Genomic DNA, 8,834 nt, shown 5'->3' with positions numbered 1-8,834 from the left:
TTGCCAGTACCATGTTGATTTTATTTTTATTTTTTAATAATGTATTTAGTACAGGGTCTACAGGGTCTCACTACACAGATCAGACTTGTAGTGATCCTTCCTGTTTTTCAGCCTCATAAGTGTTGGGATTATAGGTGCATGCCACCAAGCCCAGTCTCAATCGCCATCTCAGTGCGCCCTGGGGGCAGGGCCAGCACAGCAGGCCTCAGGCCCCTGTGCCTGCCTAAGCAGGAGTTTTAGTCTGCTGAGCTGTCTGGCCAGCCCACCATGTGGATTTTATCACAGTAGCCTTTTAGTGTAATTTCAAGCAGGGATTGGGATGCCCCCCTGCCTGAACCTTTGTTGTCAAGAATTGGTTTTGCTAGTTTAGGTCTCTTCTACTGTCTTCTTGGTATAAGAAACTGAACAGGTAACTAAGGACAAAAATGTACAACAGAGATTGTGCAATGGTAAGAAATTGTTTGAAAAGAGAGAAGAACTAAGGTGCAGGAAGGGGAAAGAAGGAAAGGAAAGGAGAAAAATACAAGTGAGTTATTCTACCGGTTTATCTTAGTTCATTCAAGAGAAAGGTTTGTGCTAATATCATTTGGAGAATTTTTAATGCCCAAATCTTATACTCTGAATAACTACTCTGAAGATAACAATATGCCATGTATTAACTAGGTTATTGTTCCATTATTTTGTTATGAAATTTGTTTTATTTTTTCCTTAAAAGAAAAACAAAGTAAGCTGGGTAAAGATCTGCCTTGGCCTCTTTCCCCACTGGCTGGGAATGGACGGTACCACTGCACAGACTGTCTGTTCTCTAGTCGTTGTTGCTGGCCCCTCTGCAGTACTGCAGCTGGGCCGAGGGAAGAAGTAGAAGACGGCACGCCCTGACCTGTCCTTGGCTGAATGTTCACATTATCAGGATAGCTCACTGTTCTTGGAAAGCTGGCTGGAGAGTTATGCTGCCGTTGGGAACTGCTGCGACCAGTGGCTGACTAGGACTACACTTTTCTCCCAACATGGCAGTAACTTGCCACTTAAACTTGAAACACAAAGCTCAAGAGGATTTCCCTTGTCATTGTACGGGAAACAAACACAAACAGGACTTTATTTTATGGTGCTTTGGTATGTGGATTGCAGTGTGAACAGAAGAACGCATTCTTATTCCTTTGTAGCAGAGATCAAACTTTACATTGTTATAAAATTTCCATAGTTTTGGTGGTCTTAACTAAGTTAATGCCCGAGATAATTTGGAGGAAGGAAACTAATGTCTTATTCAGTGTGTTCAACAAGTGGGCTCCAATCACCTGGTTAAGGTGTGAATGAAGTCCCTGCACTGCCACCAGGTTCCTCTCGTCCCCTCCCCTCGGCCTCATTCTGGTGCCTCTCCCTGCTTGGCATTACTCCAAAGGAAAGAAAGTATTTTTATGAACTAGAGGTTATAGTGGCACGATAACTTCATTTGTCATCTTAATTCTATGGTAATGGAAAAGAGATTTTTTTCTCTTTCTCTCTCTCTTTTTTTTTTTTGTATTTAGGACAAGTTCTATAGGGTGTACAGGGTCTCACCATGTAGATCATACTCATAGTGATCCTCTTGATTACAGCCTCCCAAGTGCTGGGCTTACAGGTGCTTGCCACCCCGCCCAGTCTCAATTGCAATCTCAGTATTCCCCAGGGCCGGGACCAGCACAGCAGGCCCGGGGATGGAACTCCTGGCCCCTAAATCTGCCTAAACAGGCACTTTAATCCACTGAGCTATTTGGCCAGCCCTTTTGTACAGAGTCTCACTGCATAGACGGACTCGTAGTGATCCTCTTGTTTACAGCCTCGAGATTTTTCTCTTTTTTAAAAGATTTCCCCCACAGCCCGTGCTGCGTTTCTGAGGTGCAGTGTGTACTTTTATCCTTGCTCTCCCTCTTTTTCTCTTTACTGGACCCAAGCTTGCACTGCAGAGTCAATTTCTCCCCTACTTTTCACTTTTATTTTCCTTAGTAGACTTTGTCACTCCCTCCCCACCCCCATTTTGTTCAATTCTTTAAGACAAGAAGAATCTGGAATCTAACTCCAGAGAGAGAGGCAAGCAACACATCACCACATATCCTTTAGTTAGCGAGCTGCTTTTAGATCAAGCTACCTGCTAACATACTCACCAGAAATCACAAAGTAAAATGTAAGAAAATGTACAACGGGAAGTGACGGCGGAAGCGGAGCTGGGTACCGCTGGGGCGGTAATGCAATGTAAACAGAAACGCTAAGCTTGGGAATCTGTGTAGGCTCCAGGATGACTACGACCCCTAAGCAATTGAAGAGCCTACTGACGGGGATCAGTTTTGGGCAGGAATTGAACTCAGAACCTTGTGCTTGTCAGGCAGGCACTATGAATATCAGTGTTCTTTCTGATTTAAATGTATGCTAGCTCTGAAGATAAAGTGGCTGTACTTTTACATGGAACCCTGACCAGAAATGAAAACTCATCAGAGAGTGCCTTAATGGAGAAAGTGAGTCCTCTAGCGAAGATGAATTTGAAATAGAAATGGAAGCTGAGTTAAATTTCTCCATAGAAACCAGGGGGGACAAGCTGTCTTCTCTTGGAACAGGGTCTTCTTCAGGAAATGAAAAAGTTGGCATAGCTCCAGCAAAGGATGATGACGATGCTTATTCTGATTCTGCTTTGAGGATGAAGACAAAGGAGCACAGGTAAACAAGAAGAAAAAGAAGAGATGGCAGAGGATCCCAAAAAATGATGAATTGCTATATAATCCTGAAAAAGATAATAGAGGCCAGGCCTGGGTTGATGCACAGAGAAGAGGTCATCATGGTTTTGGATGACCGAGGGCCACGTCAGCAACAGCCAGTTCCCAATAGTGATGCTGTCCTGAATTGCCCTGCCTGTAGGACCACTTTATGCCTTGATGGCCAAAGGCATGAATCTTACAACACTCAGTTTAGAGCAATGTTTGTGATGAACTGCTCTGTGAACAGAGGAGGTTCTAAGATACAAAACCAGGACAACAGGAAGAAAAGACAGAGCCACAAGAAGCTTCGCTCTAACCAGGAAGAGCTGGCAGAGCAGGCAGAAACTGGAGAAAAGTGCCACCCCGTCATTGTGCCTAGAGTGCTCCATTTAAGGGGCGGTCTATGGCAAGGATGAAGTCTTTCACTTTTTCAATGTCTTAGCAAGCCATTCGTAAGTAGTGCGGTTGGCATTTCATTGTACAGAACCATGTAAAAGAAACTGTGTGGACCAGTTACTCTTCCCTCCAGCTCAGATCACTAAGTGATATTGAGTCTTTCCTTGAGGAAGCAGTATTTATGTATGAAAAAAAAAAGTCATCAGTCTTCATCTTTCTTCCATTTTTTGTTTAGTTTTACGATGAATACTGGTAGAACTGATTATTCATTTTCTTCCTGGTGGACATTTGGAAATAATGGAGCTTTTTATTTATGAAAGCTCTTTAGAATTAAAAAAAAAAGAAAATGTACATCAACTAATATGGGTAAGTACAAAAAGACTAATGTACCAAGGTAAAGATTTTGAGTCACAGAATTTGTATCCAGTGCTTAGAGAAATGTAAAGTTCTACCAACTGCAAACTCATTTGGCAAGCAAACCAAGAAATTTCCTATATTCATACTAGTGAAAAAGTGAGAAGCAGCTTAAATGTCGATTACATGGGAAATGAACATATGAGATGGCCTATTAAAACAACTAGCAGTAGTAAGCAATAGCCATTAGTAGACTACTGCGAACACTACAGCGAATAACAAAAACATCGTGGGGTTCCAGGGTTCCCAGACACAAAAACGTAGGATTCCTTTTTTTTTCTTTTTTTTTTAGTGGAACTGGGGATTGAACTCAGGCCCTTCTGCTTGCCAGGGAAGCACTTATTCTACTGAGCCATCTCTCCGGCCCCAGGATTCCTTTATTCTGTATACAATCCTAAAGTGAGCAAACTAATCACTAGTGATAGAAAGTAGAAGTAAAGGCAGTGGCCCATGTCTATGATTGCAGCATGCAGGAGGCTGGTGCCGGAGGATCAATGTGAGCTTGAAGCCAGCCTAGGTTATGTAGTGAGTTCAACCGCTGAGACTCTGTCTCAACAACAACAACAACAACAAACAACAACAACAACAACAACAACAACAACAACAACAGCGAAGAAAGTGGATCAGTGGTTGCCTGATAGGACACAGAGAAGGGACTGACTACAAAAGAACGCAACAGTTTTCTGGAGTGGTAAACATGTTCCTCAGCTTGATAGTGCTGAAGGCTATAAAAGTCTGTCCAAGCTCATTACTGCACACTTACCACATCCATTTCATTATATGAAAACCGTATCTCAACAAAGGCGATTTGGTACGTGGGACAAAATAAATGAATGTCTAGTACCATGCTTCTGACAAACAAAAAAGGCCTATAGTAAGACTCATTCATACATGTCCCAGGCAAAACTACAGCACCTGAAGCTGACAGAAATCAGACTGAGCTGGGTGTGGTAGAGGGTGCCTGCAGCCCCAGAGTTTGGGAAGCTGAGGCAGGAGGTGGGCCGTGATTTCAAGGCCAGCCTGAACTACGAAGTGAGATTCTGTCTCAGAACAGAGCAAAAAGCCAGAATTATGTCACTTTTTTGGGTGGTGGACAGGGATGAGGGAGACTGACTCTGACAAGAGGGAATTGGGTGGATTGTTAGTCAAATATCCTGTCTTGATATAGGCTATAGTTACCTGGGCGCATGTAATTCTAAATATCCCAACCTCATACCTGTACTCTATATTATGTGTTTGGTACAGGGTCTCACTACACAGCTTGGACTGGCAGTGATCCTCCTGTTTTCAGCCTCCCCAGCGCTGGGATTATAAGCATGGGCCACCATGCCGGGTTTCAGTGGCTGGCTCAGTGTGTAGTGTCAGTTACGGAAACTGGGTCCCTGTCCGCTGAGCTATCTCGCCAGCTTATACTCTATATTGTATGGAAACTGCACCCCAATTTAAGGAAATGCCTACTCTGCCCCCTCCTCCAAGGCACTTTTCTGTGTATAGATCTGACTTTTCCCCTCCTGCAGCAAAGTTATTCCAAGCTCCACATCAGGAAAAGGCCTCTACACAATCAGAGAAGAGACAGGATCCTTGAACCTCAGTCTGTTTGAGAAAGCTTAGAATGGAAATGTTGCCCATAAATCAAAAAGCTAGGACAGGGCCACAAAACAGGCCATAGAGAACATTCTTTGAGTCAGATAGAGTCAGAATTACCTGTTCTTGCTGTGGCCTGAGTTCATCTCTCTGTGGAATCAGGACTGTCTTCTTGACTTCACATGCAGCTCTCGTGCCTCCGGGCTGCCTACAATCGCAAACCCCTGCTACAGTGCCCTATCCTCAGAGTTTTTCTTTAGAAACACTGCCGGGGCAATGACTCCATCCCTGTCCCATTTCTTTATGTCCCGGAGACCACGCCCTTAGCCAGCCACCCTTTCCTGGAATCCCCTGGACAAAACCAAACACTCTGATTCCTATCTTTCTGAAACAAAAATGGTCAGAGAGGTATACAATAAAAAAAAAAAAAAAAAGACCAACCAAAGAAAGAAAAAAAACCTACTTTCCTCTGAATGTTACTATTAAACTAATGCAGTATAGTTTCTCTAAATCACCAGATTCTCAGAAAATTGCAGAGGCCTCTCACTCACTGATAATGTTTTATGTCCCTACTCCCCCAAAGAAATCTTTGCTGAACTGAAGCAGCCCACACAACTTTAAGAGGCTCGAGCTAGGTCCACACCCTCACCCAATAGGTCAGAATACTTTCGCTTCTTACCAAAAGCAAATTGTCTTGAAAATCCGCACTGTGTGTTCTGTGTAATCACACACAGTACTATTGCTTTTTAATTATGGAAAGTATCTGCTGATGAATGAGTCACGACTTCTTAGACCTAGCCATGGAATTGCAGTGTAGGTATCTGGTCAAAGGTATAGATTGGGAGCAGGAAAAGTTCATGCTTCAGAGAAAAGCTATGGATTGTCCACACTGTCTTACATCTGTAATTGTGATAACTAATTACAACATGAAATTATTCTTTATGTTTTAACTGTAGATAGGTTATTTCAAGTGAAGGAGCAATTTTCTTGCCTTTTCTCCAAGGAAAAAGTTTCAGTATTGTGGATCGGTATTTTATTACTCATTAGTCTGTATTTCTGCTCTATAAATACATCCATTCTTTGCCATCTGGTTTTACCAGACTTCTTATCAATGAGTTAATGGAAACCTTTAACATGCACTTATTCTTGTATGTTTACAATGATCACAACTTTACCTTTGTCCTAAAATTTTTAAGGTGAAGAAATGAGGAGATAAGAGATTTCGGAGATGGGAGGCGGGGGATTGGGAAGAGACGGGAAGACAGAACAGGGGGCCGAGAAGGGATAAAAATGATGAAGACATGACATATACGCGCCAATTCCAAAGTGAATGTAATTGTTATATATTGCAAACATACATCAATTAAAAAAAATAGGGATCTTGCTCAGTGAAAATCCCTGGATTCAATTTCCAGTACCTTCTTGCAAAAGTAACCTGAAGCAACTGAGCTGATTAACTAATCGGTTATTTTCCTATTCTTCTGTCTCTGTCCCTGCCTTTTACTGAAAGTGAAGAGATCAGTTCTTTGATTTTGTGCTTTCTTCGTCTTTTTTCTGTCTGTGGAACCAACCACTTCAGCTTAGTACACTGAAATACTTATTCCATGGGATGAAGTGTTGCCCACTTCTAGAATAGAAAATAAGCTGATTAAAATTATGAAGCTCGATTGTAACTGAGGACTGCAATTTTGTCCTTTTATATTCCTGAATTGCATCCTTCATCACACAAATTGTTCTTTTAGCAAAAATGAAAAGAAAGCTATTTTTTTTGGTCCATTTCAGTTAGTATGGCAACTAAGGAAAACTAAGAAAAAACGTATTTGGAAAATTAATTATATTTTAGTCTATTTAAAATATGCAAGCAGGGCCAGCAAGATGGCTCAGCGGACTAAGTGCTTGCTTAGGCAAGAACAGGGACCAGGTTTGAGACCCAGCAACACATGCTGCGACAGTCCCGCCCCTGGGCATGCTGAGCTGGCCACTGAGACCAGGTGTGGTGGTGCATGCCTGTAATCCCAGCTCTGGGAAGGCTGAAAACAGGAGGATCACTATGAGTCCCAGCTGCTTAGTGAGACCCTGTACCAAACACATAAACAAATAATAAAATAAAAATATGCAAGCAAGTGCAACATCCACAGTTCAATCCCCGGTGCCAAAAACAAAATAAAATAAAACAAAACAAAATAAAATAAATAAAATAAAATATGGAATTGTATTTTTAAATTTCAATTCAAGTAGTTTTCAACAGATAATTTAACAGATCATCAAAAAGACGTTTAAAAATTAATCTGTTCTCGTAACTCCAAATACACTTTCCTTTGCCCCACTAACCTTTGTACCATATCTGGACCCAAGTTTGGACTTGTGGGCTGAAATTCTTCTCGCCTAAAGCTTGCAAGCACTTGTATCCCTGGGAGCTGCTAGCACATGGCTGCAATCGCCGTTTCCTTTCACCTGCTTTTCCAGGTGGCCACACGAGGGAGTTCTAGCCAAACCCGGCTGGGCCGGCCCCAGCACCCCGCACCTCCGCTGGCAGAACCAGAAGGCGGCCAAACTGAGACGCTGGGCGGGACCTGCTCCGCCGCCCAGGGGGTCCGACAAGCCCAGCCTCACCAGGCTCCGAGCCGAGGGACAGGGGCCAAGACCTTACCTACAAGAGGGGTGCTGCTCGCTGGCCCACAACCCAGCACCCGCGGCGCCGGCGGCAAGCAGGTTCTAGGGCGGGGCGGGGCCGGCGGCGGGGGCGTTCCCGCCGGCCCGAAGGCCACGCCCCTACTTTGCATACGCTCCTGCAGTCTCCGGGGGCCGGGGCTGCGGAGGTGTGCGGCAGTAGTGTCCGAGCTAGCTCAAAGGCTCGCTTAAAGTGACATGCCGACCCCTCCCCCACCACGATTAATAAAGCAAAATGAACTGGATGCAGCAGCCTCCGTCATTGGTCATTTTATAAGTTAAGTCCTTTTCTGCTAAGTCTTTTTATTTTTCTGTAAGCCCCGATTGTGCCTAGGAAGAAATCCAAGGAGGAAAGGTCGGGCCCTCCTGGCTCCTGAGTCAGGGTTTGTGATCAGCATTGCCTGCTGCTGGAAGTCCACCCCAAGCCCTTCCACGGGGAAGCCGCCTACTGCCGCCGACCGCTGCGCGGTACTCAGCCTTGGACCTTTTTTTTTTTTTTTTTTTAAATCATTACACATTTCTTGGCAAAAGTAGAAATGTTTAAAATGTTTTCTTTTTGTTTATTCATTGGTGGAAGTAAAATAACGAACTAATTAAATAAAACTTTACCTAAAGATAAACACTGTTTGAATTGAAGGCCTCTAGCAGAAGTCAAGCGGCCTGACAGCTCTCCGGGTGTCCGGGGCTCTGTCTTTGGGTTTTCCTCCCTCAGCCTCTCACCTTTGGGGAGCTCTGCCTGTGAGTTTGGAGCTACACCCCAGTGGGCGGGCAAGGCGCGGCTCCTATTGCGAGAAGGACAAGGTGCTCTTGTAAATTGCAGGGTTCTTCTGGAGGATGGGACACCTTTTCTTACAGGCTGAGGGTGTCCTGATTTCCTCCACACCTTTCCAGGAGATAACTTTAAGTGCGACCCTGAGAGGTTTACTGCTGCCGGCTTGTTCCTCATAGCCAGTCTAAGTAGGAGAGAAATAGAATCCATTCGCTCACAGGAACATAAACTGGCACATGTTGACAGATGCGCCGACATGCCGTCCAGATTGGATT

At 44.0% G+C, this 8,834-nt stretch overlaps 1 protein-coding gene and 1 pseudogene across 4 annotated transcripts in view; one reads left to right on the top strand and one right to left on the bottom strand.

Moving 5' to 3' along the window:
- Slc19a3 (solute carrier family 19 member 3) overlaps positions 1-7,830 on the bottom strand; it is a 22,073-nt gene extending 14,243 nt beyond the window's left edge. For 3 of the 4 annotated variants that reach the window (XM_023723111.1, XM_004638227.2, XM_023723109.1), the window contains exon 1: positions 7,771-7,830. The gene's annotated coding sequence lies outside the window, so the exon portion shown is untranslated. Of the gene's footprint in view, positions 1-7,451; positions 7,499-7,770 lie in introns of those variants that run through there. The other variant, XM_023723110.1, reaches the window with a different exon arrangement.
- Positions 2,170-3,182, top strand: LOC101583154 (annotated as a pseudogene).
- Positions 7,831-8,834: the final 1,004 nt, after the last annotated feature.

The sequence above is a fragment of the Octodon degus genome, unplaced genomic scaffold, assembly GCF_000260255.1.
Source record: "Octodon degus isolate 3935 unplaced genomic scaffold, OctDeg1.0 scaffold00096, whole genome shotgun sequence".
Classification (NCBI taxonomy): domain Eukaryota; kingdom Metazoa; phylum Chordata; class Mammalia; order Rodentia; family Octodontidae; genus Octodon; species Octodon degus.
This window is presented reverse-complemented; position numbering and strand designations above follow the sequence as displayed.